The sequence below is a fragment of the Elephas maximus genome, chromosome 10 (genome assembly GCF_024166365.1).
Source record: "Elephas maximus indicus isolate mEleMax1 chromosome 10, mEleMax1 primary haplotype, whole genome shotgun sequence".
In the NCBI taxonomy this organism is placed as follows: Eukaryota; Metazoa; Chordata; class Mammalia; order Proboscidea; family Elephantidae; genus Elephas; species Elephas maximus.
The window spans coordinates 119,346,758-119,372,711 of NC_064828.1; the positions used below are offsets into that span (position 1 = coordinate 119,346,758).

The 25,954-nt window shown below is 56.2% G+C and overlaps 1 long non-coding RNA gene across 22 annotated transcripts; it reads right to left on the minus strand.

The window, feature by feature from the left end:
• Positions 1–1,074: 1,074 nt before the first annotated feature.
• Positions 1,075–21,355, minus strand: LOC126084238 (uncharacterized). Of its 22 annotated transcripts, XR_007518990.1 has the most exons (10): positions 21,234–21,355; positions 21,054–21,119; positions 19,664–19,833; positions 18,991–19,094; positions 17,519–17,730; positions 12,247–16,962; positions 8,267–10,761; positions 7,646–7,824; positions 3,509–3,640; positions 1,075–2,778 (listed from the first exon to the last, which is right to left on the minus strand). It is a non-coding gene; the product is annotated as an uncharacterized LOC126084238 (long non-coding RNA). The 22 variants fall into 22 exon arrangements; XR_007518994.1 differs by lacking the exon at positions 19,664–19,833; XR_007519003.1 differs by lacking the exon at positions 19,664–19,833 and having other exon boundaries at positions 12,247–13,735; positions 15,425–16,962; positions 21,054–21,355.
• Positions 21,356–25,954: the final 4,599 nt, after the last annotated feature.

Genomic DNA, 25,954 nt, shown 5'->3' on the forward strand with positions numbered 1-25,954 from the left:
CCTCACTGGAATCGCCAAAACAAAGAGTTGCAGCCCCTCAACCAACTCCCAGACTTGAGCCAGTTTACAGACCCACTGTCCCTTGAATGAACGGGAGGTTGGGTCCCCCTGAGGAAGAGCTCCACCACACTGCCAAAAATGTTCACTGTTAATTCTCCTCCCAGCCTTCCCCAAAGGGAGCCACGGCCTTTTCCAGGAGACCAGGAAATGCTCAGACCTTTCGGGGATGACTGGACACTGGCTCAGAACTGACTGTAGTTGCAGGAGACCCAAAGCATCACTGTGGTCCAGCAGGCAGAGCAAGGTGTACGGTGGCCCGAGGGGTCAGCTCAGGTCCGTGTCCTGGTGGGCCCAGTGGATCTCCAAGCCCACCCTGCAGCGATATCCCCAGTTCTGGATGCACAACCAGAACAGACAAACTCAGCACCTGGCAGAGCATGAGGGGGTGCCGGCAGGGTCATAGGCATCCTGCCTTCACTCCAAGCCCAGTATGGCTCTGAAGGGACCGAGGCAGGGAGGACAAGGGACATGGAGGCCAGCTGGAGGTGACAGTAGGAGACCACACTGGGGATGTGGGGGCCCTGGTGGGCAGTGGGCAGTGGTGGGAGGGGCCAAGGGGCAGGCAGCCCTTCACCCTCAAGGAAGAAGAGCTACAAGCTGGGAAGAATGGGACCTCAAGTTCAGGGCGTGGGGCCGCTGTCTCAGGAGGACAGCAATGAGGAGGGGAAGGGGTGGCAGGGAGAACACACAACACAGACCTGTGCCAAAAACAGCAGGAGAGGGCCAGCAGGGAGGGGAGCCAGTGGGGAGGGGGCCAGCGGGCCTCCGCTCTCAGTCTCCTTCACAGCCTCACCCCACCTCTGCCCAGCCAGTGGGTGTTGTCCCATGGCATCATCACCCCAGAGGAGTGCATTCACCCCAGGCCTTTAACCTCCAGCTGTGCTGACAACTTGCCACGTGGCTCTCTAGGCCCAAGAGGGTGTCAGCTCACCCAGCATTCTAACAGACACCCTCATCAGACATCCACAGAGGAACCCCCAACCCCAGACTCTCCACTCACCCCTCTCCCAGTGGACACTCACCACCACCCAGCTGGCAGCCAGGTCCCCTCAGGCCCCTGGAGCCCTCACTTCCTCTCTGGGATCCAGCCAGCAGGTCTCTGTCCCCAGGCTCTGAATCTTGGTCACTGCACAAGCTCCCCAGAGGCCGCCTGCCCCTGAGTGGCCCCATCCACCCAGCCCCTGAGACGCAGGGCTTGTTTGTAAATCCCGGTCCACACCCCACCGCCTGCAGTCTCTCTGGCCTACGGGATCACTCCGATACTGTTTCCTCCACTCCAGGCCCTATCTCCTGCTCCCCGTGACTGGCACTTACTATCCTGAATGACTTTGCAACCCTCAGATCACCCAGCACTCTGGGGCCCTCACTCCAACCTCTGTGAAGCTTAACCTCTCTCTGGACACTCTGTTCTCCTCCTGCCCGGCTTTGCCTGTTTCTCAGTCACCCTTCAGTCTCAGCTCAAAGTCCTCGCTTCCTGTGGGAAGCCTTCCTTGACACCCTCTCAGATAGGGACCTCTCACCTGGCTACCCACAGCCCCAGGGTCCCTGTCCCTCTGGGGGTCTTCATCAGCTTGCCTACCCCTGCTCTGGAAAGGACTCCTCCCAGCCCAGGGTCTGCTGCCAGTAACCTGCGGCCGAAGGAAGGGGTGTGCTTGTCCCTGGCTTCACCGCGCACTGGCCAGGGCCCTCACTGGTTGCTGGATGCCTTGAGCCTAGTCTCCTCTTGACAGCACAGGCCCCATTGGGCTGTTGGGAGGATGCAGTGAGCCAACAGTGTCTGAGTGTGGTGGGCACACCAGGGTTGCAGTCAGTGGTTCTTGCAGCCCAGCAGGCTCAGGGAGGGGAGGTTTCAAGAAAGGTCATCAATCAAGGGGCGGGAGAGAGTCCCAAGGAGAGTGGTGCAGAGGCAGAATAGCTGCTGGGCTGAGGATGGGAGGGGTCTGTGAGGACAGGTGAATGGGGGCCTTCGACTTCACAATGCTCAGGAAGTTCCAGGAGCAGAACCTGGCCAGGACCAGCCAAGCAGAGCTGAGGTTCCCAAGCCCCTGTGCAGTCTAGGTGTGGAAGACAGACTGAAGGCCAGGTGCCCTGAAGGCCCAGTGCTTGTAAGCAGAGCTGCACTGAGCCTGCTTTGGGGTGGGGGCACCAGGAAGGATCCTCTTCTGAACTTGGCTCTTCCTCCCTGACTGCTCTGCCCTGTGCTGAGATCCGCAGCTGTCTGTGCCCACCTGGTGCCCTGAGAGCTGCCTGGAGAGGGGTACAAAGGTGATGGTACCCCAGGGTTTGAGTTCTGTAGTGCTGCTATAACATTTTAAAGAACAGAAAGTCAAAGGTCCCTGTGTGGCACAAACGGCTTGCACTCGGCTGCTAACCAGAAGGCTGGCAGTTCAAACCCACCCAGCGGCACGTTGGGGGAAGTGGATCTGCTTCTGTAAGGGTTACAGCCAATTCGACTCTGAAATAGGTGGGGTCTCTCCAAAGGAACATCGCAACAATACAACGAAAACAAAAGTCAACAACAGTAAAGACCAGAAATTCATTTCCTCACAGTTCTGGAGGCTAAAAGTCCATGTCAGGGCCTCAGCCGTGTGGATTCCTTCTTTGGTTCTTTGGCTTGAAGGTGCTCCTCACATGGCACCTGTCTTCCCTGTGTGTGTGTCTGTGTCTCTTTACAACTCAGAAGGGGCTAGGTTAGGATCCATCCTATGCTGGCATAGCCTTGTTAACACAACAAAAGAAAACAACTTCCAAACAGGTCACACCCACAGATGCAGAGGTTAGGACTTCAACATATATTTTGGGGGGACACAATTCAATCCATAATACCCGTGTTCTGGGATTCTGGAACTGGGAGGGCTGAGTGGGCCCCGAAGCTACCACTCGGTGACCCCATCTGTTAAATGGGGACCCTTGGGAGGACCAGGGGCCCGGGTGAGGGCCTGGCAAGTCATACAGGCTCCGAGCCTTGGCAGCTGGTGTCCTTGTAGAGGGATAGTCGGGGTAGGGGCTGCCCTCCAGCTTCACTGCTGGGGACGGTGACTGGCCACACTGAAGCTGGGCCCTAGATGGGGAGGAGCACCCAGCCTAGAGCCGGTCAGCCCCTCTACCCCTCCCCTGCATTGGGCAAATGCAGACGTGAACTCCCCCCCTTGTGTCCAGGGATACCTTTCCTGTCTCCCGGCATCCCACCCCACCCTGGGGCTCTGGTTGAGGCCTAGTTGGCCCTGGGGACTTTCCCAGTTGCACTTCCCTCACTTCTCTGGAGACTGCCATTCCTAGTTCTCTTTTCTGGAAACTGGGGGTGTCCCCCTCAGTTCTGGGAGGCTCAGGTTGGAGAATTGGCCCTGAGGATGGGGGTGGGGGAGGGGGCTCTCTGAGGGCAAGGCCTGGGTCTTGTGCCAGGACACCCTCCACCTGCAGCTCAAGCCCCCAGACCCAGCAGTCCTACCTGCGCATAGACCTTTCCGTGGGCCCCAAGGAAGGGCTTGGTTCCCTGGTGGAGGCTGCATACTCCTTGCTGACCAGCGGCCCAGGAGCCCACGCCCCCATGCTTCTCCCTGGTGGAGGGAGCAGACAGGGCCTGTGGCCCTCAGCGGGTCAACCAGGTCAGCTGGGCCAGGCGAGTCAGCCCAAGTGCCCTGTCCAGGCCACCTTCCAGGACTTGGGAAGGAGTGTATATCGGAGGCAGCCTCCCTCAGGGCCTGGAAGAGGCCACTTGCTGGGCCAACAACTGTTTATTAAGTGCTTGCTGGGTGCCAGGCCCAAGGCAGGGGTAGGGACACTTGCTTCACCCCAGGTGGCTCTGCCCTTTGGATCCACCCAGGCCCTCTCCAGGCTCCCCCTGCGATGGACCTCCTATGACATCCCTGCAGCCCCCTCTTTTCAGAGAGTGACCCTCAGCTGGGTCTGAGAATGTTTTTTCCTTAAAGGTCCCTGTGACATGGGAAGTGTTCCCAGGAAAAGGGATCCCCAGACCTTGTGAAACACGGTCCTAGCCCCTCCCGCTGTGGAGGAAACGCAGAATTCAAAGCTGGTGCAGGGCAGGTGTAGTGTAGGTGTAGGTGCAGGTGTAGGTGCAGTGCTGGTACAGGGCAGGTGTAGGTGTAGGTGCAGTGCAGGTGCAGATATGGGTGCAGGTGCAGGGCAGGTGTAGTACAGGTGCAGTGCAGGTGTAGTGCAGGTGCAGGTGTAGTGCAGGTGCAGGTGTAGTGCAGGTGTAGGTGCAGGTGTGGTGCAGGTGCAGTGCAGGTGTAATGCAGGTGCAGGTGTAGTGCAGGTGTAGGTGCAGGTGCAGTGCAGGTGTAATGCAGGTGCAGGTGTAGTGCAGGTGTAGGTGCAGGTGTGGTGCAGGTGTAATGCAGGTGCAGGTGTAGTGCAGGTGTAATGCAGGTGTAGGTGCAGGTGCAGTGCAGGTGTAGTGCAGGTGCAGGTGTAGTGCAGGTGCAGGTGTAGTGCAGGTGTAGGTGCAGGTGTGGTGCAGGTGCAGTGCAGGTGCAGTGCAGGTGTAGTGCAGGTGTAGTACAGGTGCAGGTGTAGGTGTAATGCAGGTGCAGGTGTAGTGCAGGTGCAGGTGTAGTGCAGGTGTAGGTGCAGGTGTGGTGCAGGTGCAGTGCAGGTGTAATGCAGGTGCAGGTGTAGGTGCAGGTGTGGTGCAGGTGCAGTGCAGGTGCAGGTGTAGTGCAGGTGTAGGTGTAGTGCAGGTGCAGGTGCAGTGCAGGTGTAATGCAGGTGCAGGTGTAGTGCAGGTGTAGTGCAGGTGTGGTGCAGGTGCAGGTGTAGGTGTAATGCAGGTGCAGGTGTAGTACAGGTGCAGGTGTAGGTGTAATGCAGGTGCAGGTGTAGTGCAGGTGTAGTACAGGTGCAGGTGTAGGTGTAATGCAGGTGCAGGTGTAGTGCAGGTGCAGGTGTAGTGCAGGTGTGGTGCAGGTGCAGTGCAGGTGTAATGCAGGTGCAGGTGTAGTGCAGGTGCAGGTGCAGTGCAGGTGTAATGCAGGTGCAGGTGTAGTGCAGGTGTAGTGCAGGTGTGGTGCAGGTGCAGTGCAGGTGTAATGCAGGTGCAGGTGTAGTGCAGGTGTGGTGCAGGTGCAGGTGTAGTGCAGGTGCAGGTGTAGCTGCAGGTGTGGAGCAGGTGCAGTGCAGGTGTAATGCAGGTGCAGGTGTAGTGCAGGTGCAGGGGCTGCCCTCATCTGCTCCCTCCCTGAACCCGGTGGTTCTCAACAAGGGCGTGGGGAGTGGGGGCGATCTCTCCCCCTGAGAATGTTTGGGACGTCTGGAGACATTTTTGGATTTCACAACTAGTGGTGGCAGCTCAGACCCCCGTGCTGCTGGCACCTGGAGGGTGGAGGCCAAGGAGGCTCCTGAGCACCTACCATACACAGGACACCCACCAACCCACCAGAGAATGATCCAGCCCCAAGCGTCCACAATGCCCAATGCAGAAGTCCCAACAGGGTGGGGGCAGGATAGAGGGGAGGGTGAGGAGCAGGTCCCCCACCCCCCATAAGGAGGCGGTGGCGGCTGGGAGGGAGAGGCTGAAGGTTGGCGGACTGACTGACTGGCAAGACCAGGAGGCTGTGCAGTGGGTGGCCTTCCCTCGTTCCTGGCTCACCCACCCTGGTGCTTCGACCCAAAGGACTGCTGGGAAGGGCTGGCCCTGGGATCCTCATCTACCCCTAGTCCTAGGGAATCTGCCAGGCTTTGGACCCTATGGTGCAGCTGAGACTGGGGTGGTAGGGATGGCAGAGTGCCAGCCCAGCACCCCTGCAGGTGAGCACACCTGGTGCACCTTCAGGGTGAACTACCAGGGGCTGTCTCGGGGGGGGGGTGGGACCATATGGCCTCCTCCCACCCAAGCGCCCTCCATTAAGAAGCAGAAGTGTCCTGGGGGAGGGACAGCAGAGGGGGGCAGTTGGTGGGGAGCAGTCTGTGGGCGCTGTGACAAGGCCCCTCCTCTCTCCACCACCTCCACCCACACCTCCCCCCCAGGCCCCAGAGGAACACAGCTGCCCTTCGTGGAAAAACCCCAGGGACGTCTGCAGCCCACGACCAGGCCGGAAACAATCAGGTTCCTCTGCAGGCTGTTGTGACCCCAGCAACCTCAGCTGGGGCGGGGCGTGATGGGGAGGGGCACAAGGCTGGGGGCTGGAGGCCTGCCTCATCACCAGTACTAGAACTGGGGCAGGGGACCTTAGAATCAGCTCCACCCCCCCATCTCCGAAGGAGACCCTGCTGTGAGCCACCCTGGGAAGACTCCGGAGGGTGGGGGCTTGGTCCTCCAGGGCCTATAGACCAGCAGGCACTGTGGGAGACACCTGGGGGAAGGGCTTCCAGAGGGAGGCTCTAAGGGGTCAGAGGGTCTGGTGGGTCCCAGAGCCCAAGGCCTCAGAGGCCAAATGAGGCTGGTGTTCCACAGTCATGTGCCCAGATGAGATGTGGAGTGTGGAGGTCCCAGGCTGCAGGGGACCTTGGGTGGGATGGGGAGGAAGCCAGACTAAAGGAGCTTGAGGAGGAGGTGGGGGGCGAGTTCACAGCACAGTGGTGGCTGACTGGCTGAAGAAGCTGTGCTCAGGGCTGAGGGAGAGTGTCAAGGCAGTTGCTAGAGCGGAAGGGTATGTGTGTGTGCACACAGCGTATGTGTGCATGAACACGGGGGTGCATGTGCATGTCTGTGCTGTCTACATGTGTGATCAGTATGTATGTGAATACGGGTGTGTTAGCATGCAAGTGTACACGTGTGACTGTGCATGTGTGTGCATATGGTGTATTAGCATGCATGTAAGTGTACACATGTGTGACCGTGCACGTGTGTGCATATGGTGTGTTAGCATGCACATAAGTGTGCGCGCGTGTGTGAGCATGCATGTGTGCATATGGTAAGTGTGCACGTGTGTGCCTGAGTGTGGGTGACTGCACGTGCATGTGACGACCACTGCCACACAGAGTGGCCCCCTCCCGGGCAGTAGCAGGCACTCCTCCCAACTTACAGGTCCTGAGGTGTGAGCTGCCTCCGCTTCCTGTCCCCTCACCTGCAGACTGCACACCCTTTGCCTCCATCATCCGCTCTGAGGCTAAGGCTTCCTTCCTGGGTGCAGGTTGAGCCTCACTCATACCGCGCCTCTCTCCATTAGTCATGTCCTCCTTCCAACACTCACTGCCTTCCTCACCCCAACTGTGGGATCAGGTTTCACTCATCCTTACACACACACACACACACACACACACACACGCACGCAAATGCACATGCATATACACAGTCATGCACAAACGAACACAGGTGAATGTGCACACACACACGCACACACACGCGCGCACACACGCGCACACACATGCACACACACACGCACAATCCCACACAAAGACACACAGATGCACTCATGCATGTACATGTACACACACCTGACTCCAGAGCCATCCTTGGTTCACAGCATCAGGCTGTCGGAGCCTGAGGCTTTTCCAAGGGTCCCGTGAGCCAGACGCCCCCAAGCCATTCCTCAACACCCCAAAGGCTTGTGTGGGGAGCAGTGGGGGACCATTCTAGGAGGAACAAAAGTCCGCATGCTGCCACAACGCTGCACAGGGGCCCTACCTCGCCTTTGGATGTTATAAGCAGGCTGTGATTAACCGTGGGTGTGGTCCCAGGCCAAGCTCTTCCCAGCTCAACCCAGGAGAGGGACGCTCACTCCGGGCCTCAGAAGAGGGGGTCTTCACAGTCAGGAGAGTTGATCCTCCTCTGGCTTTGTAAAGTGGGTCCTTCCAGCCCAAACGCTGCACATAGGGAAATTCTTTCTCTAGTGCCTCAACTTATTTGATAGTTATAGGACTACTCACACTTTTCCTTTTTTCTGGCCAGTTATATTTTTCTACTGATTTGTCCATTTCATCTATGTTTTAAAAACTGACATACAGTTGTTGATAATATTCTCTTAGTACCTTTTTGGAATTGGTTGTTTTTGCATTCAGAAAAATTTTAATTTACATGCAGTCAAAGTCACTCTGTGGTGTTCAGTTCTGTGTTCTGACAGGTACAGTATCACAGGCCTGCCATCAGAGTCATGACATAGAACAGTATCACCTTCCCCAAGATTTCCTCATACTGTCCTTCTGTAGCCAGCCTTTCCCCTCATCCCCAAACCCTAGCAACATCTGAATCTATCTTCTGTCTCTCTAGTTTTGCCTTTTCTAGAAAGTCATAGAAATGGAATCATACCTCCCCAGTGCCTTTGAGATCTAAAACGTGCTGTGAATTTGTGATCCTTTTTCTTGCTGAGTAGTATTCCATCGTGTGGTTGGACAGGACTGCCTCCTGTCAGCAGCCTTGAGAGATGGGGTCTACCCTCCCCTGTGCCATGAGGGGAAACTGAGGCTCAGAGCTCCTGCGTCTCTCTGGGGAAAGGCAGGGGGTGCACTTTCAAGCTGCAGCTGGACACTACCCAGTGCTCCCACAGAGGACCACCTCCACCCTATGCCCATCAGCCAGAATTCCTGGCTTTGGAAGAGTGAAACTGACCCTTGGCAGTTCCCTCCATGGGCTCTGGGCTTCTCTACAAAGGCCCCAGACGCCCAACAACCAGCAACTTCCCCTTCTCCACTGCTCTGGAGCTCAGAGCCATCAGAGGCATCCTCCCCGGTCCCCTGCACAGAGTTGGACCCTGAGTGGCCAGCGCCAGGCAGGGACAGGTCAAGTGGAGTGGCTACCCAGGGTCAGGGGACCATGGTGAGGGCAATGAGCTTCTGTGGAGGAAAGCCCAGTGCTGGGGGCCCTGGGGGATGCACTAGTTAGGACACCTGAGGCTGGTCTCAAGGGCAGAGCCCCCTCAGCCCCTGCCACCCCTCCAGAGGCAGTGACCTCCCATGCAGATGGGGGGGTGGGAGGGTCAGACCCAGGCCCAGGCTCCCCCTTGGCTCCCCAGACAGTGAATGACTAATCGGTCAGACTGCTGAATGTGGGGAATTTTCTTGGTTCAGAGAAACCCCCACCTCACCACGCTCCCCCCTCCGCCGAGTCAGAAAATCTCCCAGGTCAGTTGTTATAGCTACTGAAGTCCCCCAAGCAATAGAGAGGGGAATGCAGGACTCCCAGCCTAAGAAGCTCAGGTCAAGGGCAGGTCAGGGTTCCTTGCCTCAGTTTCCTTGTAGCACCTGTGGGTACCTGTGACACCTGTGCCTGCCTCCCACTCTTTCTGAGTCCATGCTCCGTGGGCACAGGGAGGTGCAACTGTGTCCTGGCCCCCACTCCAGCCTTCCCATGGCACCCCCTTGGCTGAGTCTGTGGGGAGCCTGCCATGCATTCCTGCTAAACCCCAGTGCCTGGGACAGCAGGAACTGTGCCCCAGGCCAACGAGGCCATCCCAGACAGAGCTCCTTGGGGTCAAGTGAGTCTACGCATGCTCAATGGCACCTCCAGGAGGCTTGGGCAGAGGCCAGGTTCCAAGGCCAAGCGGGTCTGGGATAGCCAGACCCTGGTGGAGATGTGTCCTCCCACTGCCCAGCCCCAAGCTCAGGGGTCTTTGGTTTCAGGTGGCCCTTGCCTGGCTCAGCCATACCCTAGATAAGCCCTGGGTCAGGTGTCTATCCTTGCTCCCTCTCCACATCCAGTCTCGGCCAGCAGTCAGTTCTTCTTCCCCTCCAGATAGAGTTGGGGAGCTGGCTGTTGTGGATTGAATTGTGTCCCCAAAGGGTGTGTATCAACTTGTCTAGGCATGATTCTCAGTGTTCTGTGACAGTCCACTACTGCATCATCTGATGTGGTTTACCTATGTGTTGTAGATTCTGCCTCTATGACGTTGGTAAGGCAGCATTAGAGGCAGTTATGTTGGTGAGGCAGGGCTCAAACTACAAGACTGGGTTGTGTCTTGAGTCACTCTCTTTTGAGATGTGGGAGAGAGAGGTGAGCAGAGAGACAGGGGGACCTCATACCACCAAGAAAGCAGTCCTGGGAGCAGAGTGTGCCCTTTGGACCCAAGGTTCCTATGCTGAGAAGCTCTTAGACCAGGGGAAGACTGATGACTAGGACCTTCCCCTAGACCCAACAGAGAGAAAAAGCCTTCCCCTAGAGCTGGCACCCTGAATTTGGACTTTGAGCCTCCTAAACTGTGAGATAAGTTTCTCTTTGGTAAAGCTATCCATCTGTGTTATTTCTGTTACAGCAGCAGTAGGTAACTAAGCCAGAATTTGAATTTGTACAAGGAGTGGGGTGCTGCTCTAGCAAATACCTAAAATATGGAAGCGGTTTTGAAAATGTGAATGGGTAGAGCCTGGAAGAGTTTTCAAGTGCCCAACAGTAAAATTATAGATTGCCTTGAAGAGACTGTGGAGATCAAAGACATTTCCGTTAAGGACTCAGAAGGAAATGAGCAGAGCTGTTACACTGGAGATGGTCCAGATGGTGAGAAAAACAGCAGCAGCAGAACCAGGAGACCAGCATGAGACACCACTGTGGAGCCGACCCATGGAGCAAGAGAGCTGAGTGCCTTTGGCAAGAGGATTCCTGGCAGAGTGGGGTGCCTTGGGGCACTTATCGGTGGAGCTAGGCTTGCCGACCCACAGAGCAAGACAGCTGAGTGTCTTCTGGCTGAAGTCTACTCATGGAGTACCTCCAGGCACTTATTGGTGGAGCTAAAGAGCTTTGGAACACTCTCCCCAGCAAGGCAGATGCAGGCGGCAGGCCCAGGGCCGAGAGGTCCAGCAACCAGGAAGCTGAAGCTGAAGAGACAAGGAACACAGAAGCAGAGCTGCCTCCGTCTCATAGGGTGGCGTCATGACCTCTGGGGTCTCAAAGGGTGGAGCCATGGCCTCTGGAGTTTCTAGGGGTGGGGCCACAGTCTCCTGGGTTTCAGAGAGTTAGATATTTGCTGCTTTGGTTCTGGAGTGTGGGGCTACCTTTCACGAGTGCCAGCAGAATGGGGCCAGATCCGCTGCCCAGGGCTGAGGTGGTGGAGCTGCCATGCCCGGGGGCAGAGAAGTGGGGCCTGCAGGGGCCGAAGAGGTGGAGTCACCACTCATATGGACTGGGTAAGTGGGGCCGCCCAAGGCGGAGGGAGCAGAGTTGCCATTCCAGTGGACCTGGAGGGCAGAGCTGAAGCCCAGGGCCAAGGGGCCCCACACAGAATCTGGAGAATGGCCAGTGCCCAGGGTCTGGAGGGCAGGGCCATTACCTAGGTGGTCTCAAAAAACAGGATTATTTTCAAGCCCTAAGAGCTAATGTAATGTGTTTTGCTGACTTGCTGGGTGCCTGTCATCCCTTCTTTCCCTCCAGTTTCTCCCATTTGTAATGGAGATATCCACCTCGTGCCTGTTCTGCCGTTGTACTTTCCCAGACGAAGAGGAATCTTTTGGATTTTGGACTTGGAGTTGATTTAAGACTTCTGCTCTATATTACGTGGGGAGTGTGTTTTACATGTGGCAAGGATATGAATTTTGGGGGGGGGCAAAGGATGGAATGTTGTGGATTGAACTGTGTCCCCCAAGGGTGTGTATTGACCTGTCTAGGCATGATTCCCAGTGTTGTGTGACTGTCTACCACTGCGTGATCTGATGTGGTTTTCCTGTGTGTTGTAGATTCTGCCTCTATGACGTTGGTGAGGAGGATTAGAGGCAGTTATGTTGGTGAGGCAGGACTCAGTCTACAAAATTGGGTTGTATCTTGAGCCAATCTCTATTGAGATGTGGGAGAGAGAGGTGAGCAAAGACGGGGGAACCTCATGCCACTAAGAAAGCAGCAGAGCTGGGAGCAGAGTGTGTCCTTTGGACCTGAGGTTCCTATGCTGAGAAGGTCCTAGACGAAAGGAAGACTAATGACAAGGACCTTCCCACGGAACAGAGAAGGCCTTCCCCAGAGCTGGCACCCTGACTTTGGACTTCGAGCCTCCTATATTGTGAGAGAATAAATTTCTCTGTTAAAGCCATCCACTTACGGTATTTCTGTTACAGCAGCACTAGATAACTAAGACAGGGCACCTATGGCCCCCCTCAAGAGAGCTGTCTCCCTGTCCCCCTCCTGCCACAGGGACTCCAAGGCGCGGCGCGGCTGCCAGGGGCCTAGGTCTCCTTTGGTGACACCACCAGGCTGCCCCGGTAGGGGTGGGCAAGGCCGGAGACAAACCTCGGAGCTGGGTCAGCCCTGCGCCTCCCCGCCGCGCCGCCACCCCAGCCCTGCCCCCTGGTGGCCGCCGCGCCCGCGTCTCCTACCCGGCCTCCTGGCCGCTCAGCCGAGCCGGGCGCCTCCCACTCCCGCAGCTCCGCCGGGAGGCGACCCTGTCCCCTGCCGGCCGCAGTTCGGAAGGTGGAGGCTGTGCTCCAGGACCGCCCGCTCGGCTGACGCTCAGGACTTGCTCCTGGGCGCATTGCTGTCAGCGTCCCCTCGCTGGCTCTTCGGGGATTCCCCCCAGCACCCTATCAGCGGGGACGCTCTCTCCGCCTCAAACGCCCTCCCTCCACCAGGCGCGCTGCAGACCTGAAGCCCTGGTTTCCCCGGCGGTGAAACGGGCGTGCTGCGCCCAGGTAAGCAGGTAGCGGCGCCAGCGGTGCGCCTGAGGGGCGGGTCCGTCCAGGGCCAGGTGAGTGGGTGATGTGGCTGGCCTCTACGCTCCTCGAGCCTCCCTGCATCCCCCACCCCGGCCCGAAGACCCCCGCCCCTCCCTCCAGTCTGGCCGGAACCCCAGACCCCCGTCGCGGCAGCGGCCCCGCCCCCGCCCCGCAGGGCAGGATCCGGGCAGCCCAGCACCCGGGGGAGCGCCTGTGCCCACCCTCATCCTGCGCGGGGCGGGAGTGGAGCCCCGGTCCGGGCGGCTGGGAGGGGTCGCCGGCCAAGCTCCCCCTCCCAGCCAGCCAGGGCGCGCAGGGGCGGGCCCCCGGGGCTGGCTGGCCCTACAGCCCGAATCTCCGCCCTCGCTGTCCGTTCTGGAAGGCTTGGCCAGCTCTGGTTTCCTGTGGTGCCGCCGGCTGTGGGGTCTGCTAGTGTCTCATTATCCAGACGCGGGAATGCGCGCCACTGAGTTTTGCGCCCAGACTCCGGACACTCTCCCCAGACACCGCCCCCACTTGGGGGCTGCACAGAAACACGCAGTCTTAGTGAGTTCACCTGTCGGCAGGGCTCGTCCGCCTAACTTTGGGTGGTGGGAATTTCGGGCGCATGTGCCAGTGCCCGGGGACAAAGGCTTCCTGGCGACTCAGGCCCCTCTCCTGGAACTCTTCCCCCCATCGGAACCCTCCTGCCCAGCCCGCCCCAGCTCCCTCGTGGGGAAATGTCGAGCCCTCTCCGCTCGGAGACTGGGAGGCGCTGGAGGGGAGACCGGTTCCCGTTTGGCCGCCCTGCGGGTGGAAAGGAGAGGGACCCTGGGAGCCGCCCCCCCTCCCAGCTCCCTGGTCTGAACCGCCGCCGGATGGGAGTGGGGTGAGGCCGAGGCGCTGTGACACAAGGGTTTGGAATTCCTAGGAAAGCCACTTGGGGGTAGGGGGGCGAGCCCTCCCTCGCTAGGCTGGCCCCAGCCGGCAGGGGGAGTGGATGGGCTCTCCCGACCGAGGCAGGGTGCACCCTGACCTCGCTCCTCTGGTTGGAGTCAGCCCCATGGGCATCCTCCCCAGGCGCAGGGATACCAGACACACGTGACCACATCACCCCATAGCCGCCTGAGATTGCAGTGACTCAGCTCAGGACCCGGGCCGAACACCATCTGACCTGGGGACATTATCAAACAAGCATGCCTCAGTTTCCCCATCTGGGCAAAAAGCATCACCTCCCTCATAAAGGGCATCTGGAACAGTGCCCTGGAAATGCTCAATAAGGAGGTCCTTGATACAATTACCAGGGACAGGAAACTGAGGCCCAGAGTGGCCTGCCCCCACAGAGCCCAGCTGTCCTCCTCAGTGCCCCCCTGGGTACTCCCTGATGACCCTCTCTGGGCTCCTGAGGCAAGAGGATGCCTGGATGGGAGTCCTCACAGCTCATGCATGTACGTGTGTGTACAAGTGCAGGTGGCGTGTTGCACCAGTGTGCATGCGTGTCTGCATGTGCCTGCACACATGTGTGCTCCTGCATGTGTACCTGTGTGTGTGCTGGTGTGTTTGTGCTTACATAGGTGTGCATGTGTGTGCATGCCTGCATACACACTTGGGCTAATTCAGCCCCTCAGCTGGTGAGGGTGGGGTAGAGACAGAGGTCTCAGATGCCAGCCCAGGGAACATTAAAGCCTTGCCTCCAGGGTTGCCAACCTCACCCGCTTGTCATCCTTCACCAAGGAGTGCTTTGCCATCTGGGGGTCAGGGAGAGTGAGGGGACCCAGCTCTGGGAGGGCAGGCCCGTGTCCCAAGCACCATGTTCAGCCAAGCTTGCCCCTCTCCAGGGCAAAGGGTGCCCCAGGCTCAGGCGACAACAGAGCCCAGGAAGGGGAGTAGGCTGAAACAGAAAGTCCCTCACCACAATTTGTCTCAGACATCCCCTTGCTCACCCATAAAAGCTGATACATCTCCCAAGGAACAGAGGACAGCGCCTGCAAGCAGCCAGCAGGGGGAGCCATGATGCAGGTACAGGCTGGCCCTCTGCCAGAGCCCCTTACTTACCTGGGAGCAGACAGGAGGGGGCTAGGGGTGAAGAGACTGACCACTGGCGTGCCTCTGCACGGCGGTGACTGCGAGCTCACGCCCAGTGAGGAAACTGCGGCTCAAAGAAGGGGCCGCCACTGGTTGTGGCTCACTGGAGAGGGAGGTCTGCATTTGGAAGATGTCCCCAAGTCCACCCTGAATCTGCCACCTGTGCCACCACCTTGCTGGAAGTCACCTGCTGTCCCTGGCCTCAGTGGCCCCACCTGTAAAGCGGAGGGTACTGGGCCCTGACTCCAGCCGGTGCCTGGCTGGTCTCTGTCCCCTGGGCAGTGGGAGCAGGACCTGCAACCCCACCCTAGCTGCCATCTCTGCAGGCCTGTGTTCATGGGGTGGAGTGGGGTCCACCGTGGGCTGGTTCCTCCCCACTCTGGCCAGCTGAGGACAAACCCTCCAGGGAACTTGTGGGGCTGCAGCCAGGACAGATGAGGCTGCTTTCCTGCCACAGAGCAAGTCACCTCAGGCTGCGTGTGTACGTGTGTGAGCCCGTGTGCGAGCACGTCTGAGTGTGCCAGGTGCTGTGCGTGACCCTGACCTAGAATGCCCCCATGACACCCTCTCCCTCCTGCAGCCTTGTTGACCCAAACGGGACAGGGTCTGCAGGCCCAGCACGGTGGCTGAGCTCAGTAAGGCCACCGTGGGCAGGGCTGTGTCTCCCCTAGATGGAGGAAACTAGCTCCTGTGCTGGGGGGCAGCAGAGTCCCAGGCCCCCCCTCCTCAGGGACCCCAGCCCTCCTGGGTCTCCATGGAGCCAGGGCGGAACACCCACCTGCTGGCCGGCTGAGACCCAGTGCCCGAAGCCGACAAGACACGCCGAGCAAGGGGCAGGGCTGCAGCCGGCGGGGGAAGAGGGTGCTGGCTGGCTGGTTGCCATTCCCACGCTCTGCAGTGCGGATCTTGGCATCCTGGCTCTGCCCCACCCTTGCCATTTGGGGATCAGGCACCCGGAATGTGGCTGTGGATTCTGTCCCCCAAGGCCACGAATTCCTGTCTCAGTGGGCGCTGGTGGAGGTTGTCTTCCGCCCTTCGATCGTTGCCAGCTCCAGGGCCGGCCACACCCAGGCCTTGCCAGCCAGGCCACGGGGGAGGCGAGAGGCGGGCCTGGGTGGGTGGCGCTCAGGCTGCTGCTCCCTGGGCTCCGGAACCTCAGCTCCCAGCTCAGCCCTCCCCTGCACCATGCTCCAGAGGTCCTGCACCCCTCCTGCCAGCTGAGCAGTGGTCCCTGCCTTCCTGGCATGGCGTCCAGAAGAGGAAGGGCCCAATGACAGCCCAGACCCTCACCTGGGGGCCCAGCCCTCCCACATTCAGGGTGTGACTGCAACTCTAGCCCCTCCCATCCTGCAGCCTGCCCTTAGAGCTCCCACTCCTCTGCCCTGCTCCCCTCCAGCCGACCACAGGCCATCATCCTTTCATGACTGCTGACCACCCTGAGACCCCTGGGGTGCCTAGACTGGGTGGGGGTGTTGGACCATCCCGTATGGGGGGACCACGGGTATCCTGGACCTAGTCTCTGCCCGCCAAGGAGCCAGCGCTGCCTGGGGCCCAGCGTGCAGCCCCAGACCCTCACCCCAGTGTGCTTCCTGGCCCACAAAGTGACAGTTGTCTACTCACTCAGCATACCTTCATGGGTCACCTACCCCGTGTCAAGCACCACCAGGCAGCCCCAATCCTGGAACAAAGAGGCTGAAGAGGAAGGAAAGCGGCCCCCTCTGCAGCCGCAGTCTGGGGTGGGGAGGCAGATGGGGAGGGAGAGAGTCTCACATCCAAGTGGGAGGGGCCAGGCCCAGAGGAAGGAGAGACCGAAGGGGAGTCTCAGCACTCAGGAGGACCCCAGGGGATTGTTCCTACTCTACCACCTGGCCCAGCTCCTGGGCCTCAGTTTCCTCATCCGTAAGGTGGAAATGACAGCCATTAGCACCTCCCTCCCAGATCCAGTTCATCCACCACGAAGGCTTAGAGCTGGCCTGGGACTCGGCCATTGCTCCATCGCCTTAATCACGTGGCCCCACGCAGCCCAGGGGAGGCCTGGGGGAGCCGGTGGATTGAGGAAGGGGAGCGCGCAGGCTCATCCCACCCAGCCGCTGGCCCTCCTCCGACCTGGCTCGGGACCTGCTCTCCCATCCACCTCATACGATAGGCAGTGTCAACCTGCTCAGTCTTAGACCCAACCGCTGCCTGTCCACGGAGCTGCCGGACACCCGGGGTGTTACCGCGACCCTCTTCTTTCCCCACGGGGCGTCCCCCTCTGCGGACACCAGAGTGGGGAGGGGTCTCCGGGTCCTCAAGGTTCCCAGCCAGGGATGCTTCCTGGAGGAAGGGGTACGGAATGATACCTGGGCTGGAGGAACGGCTTCGTGGCTGGGGACGCAGCCCAAGGGTTTGAAGCCTGAGGACGGCGGGCCCACGGCGGCCCCGGAGTTCCCCACCCGCTGGCACAGGTCGCGGCCGCAGCACCCCCCTGCACGGGGCGGTGGTGGGGGCGGGGGCCGGAAGCGGATTCCTGCACCCGGGTCGGGCAAGCCCTCGCCTGCGCCGCGCCGCCTTTGCAAGCCGCCCACGCGGGCGGCGGGGGGCAGGGATCGGGGGAGGGGTCCCCCGACCACGACCCCCGCCTGCCGGGGCGGGGCGGGCCGGGGGGCGGGCACACGGGCCGCCGCGACCGCCTGGCCGGACGGGGGCGGCTGGGCGCGGCGCATAATGCGGCTTTGTGCGCGCCATCCCCGAGCGTGTCGCTGCGGGTCCGCGCCCGGCTGCGCTCCAGCGCCCGCCCCCGGCCCGCGCCCGGCCCCACGCACACCTGGCTAGGCAGGCCGACCTGGCCGGGGAGCGGTGGAGGACCCATCTGGACGCGGGCGTGCCCCACCTCCTGCCGCCGCTGGCACGGACCCCGGGCGCGCTGGCGGTCCACGGGCTCGGCCCCAGAAGCGTGGCACGTCCAGGTGGCGGCCAGCAGGGGCGGCCGCAGCGGGCGGCCGACCCGGGTCGCTCTTAATCCTGGAGAGCTTGTCGAGGCGCTTCCCAGCCAGGCTCAGGCGAGGAAGCGAGGCGAGAACAGAGAGGCTGAGGTGCAGCAGCCTGTGTGGTCGGAGAAGCCAGGAGTTCGCGCAGGGCGTGGCAGCTGGCAGGGCTGGCGGAGCCGAAGCTGAGAGGGCTTGAAGGCGGAGGAGAGGCCAGCGCGGCGTGCGGTTCCCATCCCTCCCAACATCCGTTCACTTAACAAATACCTGCTCTGTGCCAGCATCGAGCTGGGGACAAAAGAGCCAGAGCAGGAGGAAGAAGGCGCTCCCACCCCTGCCCACGAGCTTGGAATCTCAGCTGAGATCCCCTGGGGGCGGATCCCCTGGGGGCGGCACGGGCAGGACAGAGTGGGAAAGCAGCCCTCCCGAGGCCCTGTGAGGAGGGCAGAGCCCACCGGGTGGGGACAGCCCACCAGGCGGGGTTGGGCTGTGGGAGATGGAGGGCTGGCTGGGCTGGGGGCTGCTTCCTCTCAGCCGGGGGCAGAGCTTCCCACTCCCAGCTGCTCCAGGCGCCTCCCCACGCCCACGTGCTCAGGTAACCTGTGCAGACCACCACCATGCCCCCCACACACCTTTCTGGATACCAGCCGCCTCCCAGGCCCAGAATGGGCACTGGATGGAGCCAATAGCAGGGAGGTGCTAAGGTGGCAGCAGCATGCGCTCAGGGATGCGGGGGGAGTGCTCAGAGGGCAGAGGGGTCCGGGGTGAGTCAAGAGAGGTGCAGGAAGGAAAGTGCAGGAAAGGCACTCCAGGCAGAAGGGCCCAAAGGAGCGAAGGCGCACGGGTGATCCTGCAGGCAGCGGGGAGCCGTGGAACTTGTTAGAGCAGGAGTGGCACGGCCAGATTTGAGTTTTGCAAGGATCATCCTACAGCCACAGTGAGAACATGGTTTGTAGAACAATCTATCTTCAGGTCAGAGCAATGTTTCTCCAATAAATTCCCTGATGTTGGGTATTTAGGTGGTTTCCAGATTATTGCCGTGAAATTCACTGTTCACTGTTTGCATCTTGGATCATTAAGACAAGTTTCTAGAAGCGAAATTGCTGGCCAAGAGTAAAGACTCCTGATGCATGTCGTTATACTCCCACCATCGAGACTCCCACTTACATGGGGTATCCTCGCCTAGGGCATGTGGACTGACTTTTAACATGGTGTTTTTTTTTGTAACTGGAATTTCTTTGAACAATAGAGTGAACATTTTCCCAGATGTTTATTAGCTGTTCTTGTCCACTTGTGAGTTCTCAGCGTGGTCTAAGGAGGTTGTTGTAGATTGAATTTTGTCCCCCAAAAAGATATGTTAAAGTCCTAACCCTGGTACCTGTGAATGTGTCCTTTTTTGGAAATAGGGTCTTTGGAGATTTTTTCAGTTAACGTGAGGTCATGCTGGAGCACTGTGGATCCTAATCCCATCTGAGTGGTGCCCTTATAACAGAGAAGGAAACTCAGAGACAGGGAGACAGAGGAAGGACTGAGGCAGATGGTGCTGCGAGCCGAGAAACGCCAGACGCTGCAAGAGAAGCATGAACAGCTCCTCTCAGAGCCTCGGAAAATCCTCTCAGAGCCTTGGAAAATCCTCTCAGAGCCTCGGAAAAATCAACGTGCCTGAGACCCCAGTTTGGGCTTCTGGCCTCCAGAACTACAAAAAGCCACCCAAAACCAAAGAACAAACAAACCCATTGCTGTTGAGTTGATTCCAACTCATAACGACCCTACAGGACAGAGTAGAACCGCCCCCATAGGGTTTCCAAGGGGTGGCTGGTGAAGTCAAACTGCCGACCTTTTGGTTAGCGGCTGAGCTCTTAACCACTGCACCCCGGGGGTCCAGTGTGTGCCATTTTGTTAGGCAGCCCCAGGAGAGTCTTATATGTTTGAGCTTCTTGTAGTCTGTGCTCCCACAGTGAGTGCAGGGTTGCCCGGGGGCTGCCTGCCTGCGACTACATTCCCAGCCTCTCTTGCGCCTGGATGGGCCCTTGCTACTTGTTCTCACTCACAGGCAGTGGGCAGGCGTGATGCATGTCACCTCTTAGCTGAGATGCTGGTGGCCAGCATGCCTGTCCTCCTGGCCTTCTCTCCTCCTGTCTGTGGCCTATGAAGCCTCATGCTGCTGATCGCACGAGAGGGAAGGATCCTGGGTGCCAGAATCTCCTTGCCGGGGTGCTGCCTGCCAGTCAAGAACTCTTATTTCAGATTTTCCAAGCCCAAAATAAACTGTCAAGTGGGAGCTATTCTGCATTTTGTGGTAGATATCACACCCACTGGTGTCACCCTAATGAGCACAGATTATATATTCAGGATTTCTGCCCACTGACATGTTTGTTACAACTATTTTCTAGTGTTCTCACTTCAGTTGCAAATTCTCTTACATACAGAGTTGATCATCTTTTTACAGTTGGATCATTCATCTTTTCTTGTGAGGATTCTTCTTTTGGTTCTAAGTTTCCTGAGTGCATTCCTGCCATGAGCTTGGTAAATATTTAACTCTTATATTCAGTTTTCTCATGGGTTTAAACAGACACTGAACTCTTTGGTCCACTTGTAATCACAGTGAAAGGAAGGTGCAGGTTTGGACTCTGGCCCTGACCTTCAAGGACTGTGTGACCTTGGGCCAGTCCCTTTTGAGCATCCCTGTCCCTCATCTACATAGGGATAAAATGGCCCCCCTCCCTGAGCAGGTGGGAGGGCTAATCAGGGGCAGCCATCACCACAAATAGGAAGTCATCGTTATTAGCGATGTGTGGCGGGAGTGCAGGATAACCTGCTCCCACCTCCTCAAGAAAGGATGCTCGCTTACCCACTGGAGTGCCCCGCTGCTCTGAATCCCTCCCCTGGTACCCACCCCACAGGCCCTACATCTTTCAGCAGCCTCCCCCCATCTCAGCCAGAGGCACTACCATCCCCTGGACCTTCAGGCCAGAAACCCGCCAGGGAACCACCCCTTCCTCTTCCCACCCCCGCTGCAGTCCCCCCTGACTTGCCTCCATGCTGGCTGCCAGGAGAGCACACATCTGACCTGCCCTCCCCTGCTTTAAAGTTCTCCATAGCTCCCCAGCACCCTCAGGATCAGACATCCCCCTCGGCATGGCTCTGTTATCACTGGAGCTCACCCCACCCCCACCCCCACCCATACTCATCTATTTGCAGGCCCCCCGCCCACGGTGTCTACCCCCCATGCTTGAATGCAAGCATTCCCAATTCTTTGAACTCTGCCCTGCCCCTGTCCTCCACCAGCCCCCCTGCCCGGTCCCTCCCTTCAGACTCACAGCCCTGGACTCTCCCAGCCCACTCCCCCATAGCCCCACACCCACCTGTCTGCCCCGTGACAGGGAGTAGGGCCTGCCCCCACCCACTGTGTCTAAATTGACTGAGAAGCTACATCCTTACCCCTCTGGCCTGCGCTGGGTCAGTCCCAGGGTCTTCAATATCTGCACACTCAAACCCCAGCTGGGTCTGCTCAGTAAGACCCAGGGAGGTCAGGTGACCAGTTCAGGGCTGTGCAGCAGTCTGCACAGTGGCTGAGCAGGAGGGAGGAAGGATCACCCCACCAGCCCCTGCCAAGTCCACCTGGGGAGCTCAAGCGGCCCTCCTGCTGTCCAGGCGCAGGAAGGAGCAGGCTCCAGGTCTCCTGCAGGGCCCACCCCAGGCTGCCCCAGCCTGCCACCCTATCCCACCACGAAGCAGTTTGCCGAGCCCAGCGGCGGGCATGCTCCAGCACGCTCTGGCATTCACAGCCGGATGGGCTGGGAAGGACCCAGGCAGGCCTGGCCACCACCCACACTTCAGAAGCTCAGGCCATGGAGGGCTGAACGGGGATGCCAGCAGGGTCCACTGACCTGTGAACAAGTATGGGGACATGGCCAGGATGTCCTGTCCTGGAGCCACAGAGCCCAGAATGGGAGTGGAGGCTTTGGGGGAAGGCCAGATCCCAGCATTATGGCCAGAGGAGGCACTGTGTGGGGAAGGGCTGGTACCTAGCCCATGGGGTTCTAGGGGCACAGCAGCTGGGGTCAAAGGCAGATCCAGGGGGCCAGGGAATCTGCGCTCCCAGGATGTCTATGGCAACAGAGCAGAGACCTGCTCGGCTGCTCTGAGCCTCCTCCAGGCTTCCAAAGCCACAGGAATTTGGGCACCAGAACCCAGCAAGCACAGCCAAAGCAACAGTGGGCCCAGAGGGTGCCGACATGGCCCTCCCGCCCTGGCCCTCGCCCACAAACATGGCGGAGAACACACCTTTCCCAGTTTCCTCTTAGGCTTTTTATCTTCCAGAAAGACTTGTGGATTCTGAGATTGATTCCTGAATATTTTTTGCTTTTTTTTCTTACGAAAACAGCGTTTTGTTTTCTGTTATATTTTTAGCCTTTTTTTTTTTTTGGCTAGCTTAAAGGAATGCTGTTGACTTATGCCTTGGGCAATCGTGTGGGACTTTATTGGTACTGCTGGTTAAATCTTTTGGTTACTTCGGGGCTTCACTGCAGATTATCGCAAACACGTGATCATACAATGCTGTTTCCCTCCCTCAGTTCCTAAACTTCTGATTTCTTTTTCTCGTCTTATTGCATTGGCCAAGGCTGCCAGAATAATACTGAATGTGAGCACCTTATGTCATCCCAGCCTCAGACAGAACGCCACGGGCTTGCCACAGGTCTGAGGGAGATTTTTTTGTCAAGTTAAGGAAGTTCTCTCTAGTTTTCGTTTTCTAAGTTTTTTTAAATCGTGTATGTATATTAAAACATATCAAATGTTTTATTTTGTATCAGTTGTAATGATTATATGTTTTTCTTTTTTAACCTGGTGAATTATTGTCTTAAAATTTCTGATTTGAACTATCCTTACATTCCTGAGATAAAACTGTGTCACTTTGTATACTGTTGGAGTTCAGTTACATAATAGTTTAAGATTTTAAAAATTCATGCTCTGTATAAGACCAAATGGGCCGCTTCTGTCCAAAAGAAAGGTGAGAAGGCAGGAAGGGACAGGAACTGGATGAATGGACACAGGGAACCCAGGGTAGAAAGGCAGAGCATGCTATCACATTGAGGGGATTGCAACCGATATCATTAAACAATATGTGTACATATTTTTGAGTGAAAAATTAACATAAGCTGTAAACTTTCACCTAAAGCACAATGAAATTAAAAGAAAGAAATGGACAGTCAAATGCATAATATATTCAATGTTTTTTCAACTATTAAAAAAAATTCACGCTCGGGGAGTTTTTGCTTAGTGGGTGTGATGGTTAAGGCTGTGTGTCAATTTGGAAAAGGAACGTGAAAACGGTTGCACAACACGAAGAATGTAATCAATATCACTGAATTATACGTTTGAAAATTGTCAAATTGGTTAATGTTTGGTTGTGTATATTTTCACCATAATAAAAAAAATTCATGATCAGAAATGAAACTATTTTGGAATTATCTTGTGCATCACATCTAGCTATAAACTAGCTTCACAAAATGGGTTGGATCAACTCCCCTCCACTTCTCTTTCTGTGAAACAACTTACACGTCACATGAATTACCTGTTCCCAAAGGGTTGGTAGCTCTAATCTGTGACGCCCACTTTGCTGGGGGCCTTGGGAAATGTGTGTGTGGTGGGGAGATGGACTTGGCTACTGTCTTAGTTATCTGCTATAACAGAAATACCACGAATGGACGGGTTTAACAAACAGAAGTTTATTCTCTCACAGTTTAAGAGGCTAGGAGTTGGAATTCAGGGCCCCAGCTCCAGGGGAAGTCCCTCTCTCTTTCTCTTTCGGCTCTGGGGGAAGGTCCTTGCCATCAATCTTCCCCTGGGTCTAGGAGCTTCTCAGCCCAGGGACACCGAGTCCAAAGGACACGCTCCGCTCCTGGTTCTTCTTGCTTGGTGGTAATGAGTTGCCCACCCCACCCCCCCCACCCCGCTTACTTCTGTCCTTTATATCTGAATAGGGATTGACTCAAGACACAACCTAACCCTGCAGACTGAGTCCTGGGGTCGGTATATGTATATAACATCGTGTGGAGAAAGCTTTATCAAGAATGGATGTTACCAGCAATGGAGTAAGTAGGTTTATACTTACCCTTCTCCCTGCCATAAAAGCTACAAAACTGAACCAGGTGCATGAAGCAATTATTTGCAGGCATTTGCAACAGGAAATAAAAGAATGTTATCCTTGAGAGAAGGGAGATACAAGAGGTGAGTCCCATGTTTGCTCTAGATTTTTACCTTGGAGCGGGTAAAACCAAGATAGAGCCATGAACGAAAAGAGATCAGCAGTCTTTCAGAGCTGAGAAAGCAAAGGTCAGAGTATGGGGCTGCTAAGGTGGCTGCAGTTGGTAGAGGAGGGTACTGGAGAGGAGGGAGCTATACGGGAAGACGGTGCAGAAGACTGTATGGCAATTTCCCTTCGATCCTTGGATGAGAGCAGAGCTGTGCATATATAGGACAATCCTCTCTGAGGCCCAGAAAAGGGTGGGTGCCGTGGGTCTGAGAGCTAAATGGAGATACCAGAGGCTATACAGTGCTGGGCGGCATTTCAGTCCTTGTCTGTCAGAGAGGTAAATGTCACTAACACCTCAAGCAATCAGTTGAGATGGCAGAAAGGCCATGCTTAAAGAATAACAGTAACATTTCAAAACAAAAGCCAAAACCAAGACTAAGGACAAACCTGAAACAGACTCACCCTTACAAAGCATAAAACCGAGACTGGCATGATCAAGAGAACCCACAGTATTTTAACTGCCTGCCAGAACAAAACCCAACATCTTTGAAAAGAAGACAACATAATTCAGACTATTTACAACATAATAATAAACACAATGCTCAGCATATAACAAAAAATGACCAGACACTTCCCCCGGAAGTCTTCTTAAAACCAAACAATAGTTTAGCATAACTAGTAAAGAATGTTTGAACATTATATTCTTTTAGGTTCTATCTATATGGGATCAAACTGACAACAGCAAATGGAGAGATTAGATAGGAAACTTAGGGGGCAGTGAGTTTATGTTAATGAGGGAGGAAAAACATAGAAAATGAATTGTGTATTGCACAATTCCGTGTCACTGAAGTCTACCTGTAGGAACTGTTGAATTGGCGTATGTTCTGCTGTGTATATTTGCAACAATACATACATAAATACCAAAAAAATACCAAACATGTGAAGAAGCAGGTAAGGGTGACCAATAATCAAGAAAAAAAAAGAAACCAACAGAAACAGATCCCCAGATTACAAGATTTTGAAATTAGCAGACAAGAACTTTAAAACGGCTATTGTAAATATGCCTGAGAATTTAAAGGACAAAATAGACATAATGAGTGAACAAATGGGGAACTTCACCAGAGAAATGGAAACTATAAAAAAAAGGACTAAATGGAGGTTCTACAATTTAAAACAATATCCTAAAGAAAAGGAAATCTCTGGATGTGTTAAACAGCAGATTGGGTACTGCAGAAGAAGGTGTTTAACAAACATGAAGGAAAGCAACATAAGTTATTCAAATTGAAGGACAGAAAGAAAAAATATTGAAAATAAATGATCAGAGATTAAGTGACCTGTAATACAACAGCGAGAGGTATAAAATATGTGTGTTGGAGTCCCAGAAGAAGAGAGACAGAATGGAGCAGAAAAAAATATTTTGAATAAATAATGACTGGAAAATCTCCAAAATTTGGTTAAAAAAAAGAATTTACAGACTCAGTAAGTTCAGGTTATTTATTCAAATACAATATTTTTCCCATGTTGTTGTTGTTCTTAGGTGCCGTCGAGTCGGTCCTGACTCATAGCGACCCTGTGCACAACAGAATGAAACACTGCCCGGTCCTGAGCCATCCTTACAATCGTTGTTATGCTTGATCTCATTGTTGCAACCACTGTGTCAATCCACCTCATTGAGGGTCTTCTTCTTTTCTGCTGACCCTGTACCTTACCAAGCATGTTGCCCTTCTCCAGGGACTGATCCCTCTTGACAACATATCCAAAGTATGTAAGACACAGCCTCACCATTCTTGCTTCCAAGGACCATTCTGGCTGTACTTCTTCTAAGACAGATTCGTTCGTTCTTTTGGCAGTCCGTGGTATATTCAGTATTCTTTGCCAACACCACATCTTCAAAGGCATCAATTCTTCGGTCTTCCTCATTCATTGTCCAGCTTTCATATGCGTATGATGCGATTGAAAATATCACGGCTTGGGCACCTTAGTCTTCAAGGTGACATCTTTGCTCTTCAACACTTTAAAGAGGTCCTTTGCAGCAGATTTACCCAATGTAATGCGTCTTCTGATTTCTTGACTGCTGCTTCCATGG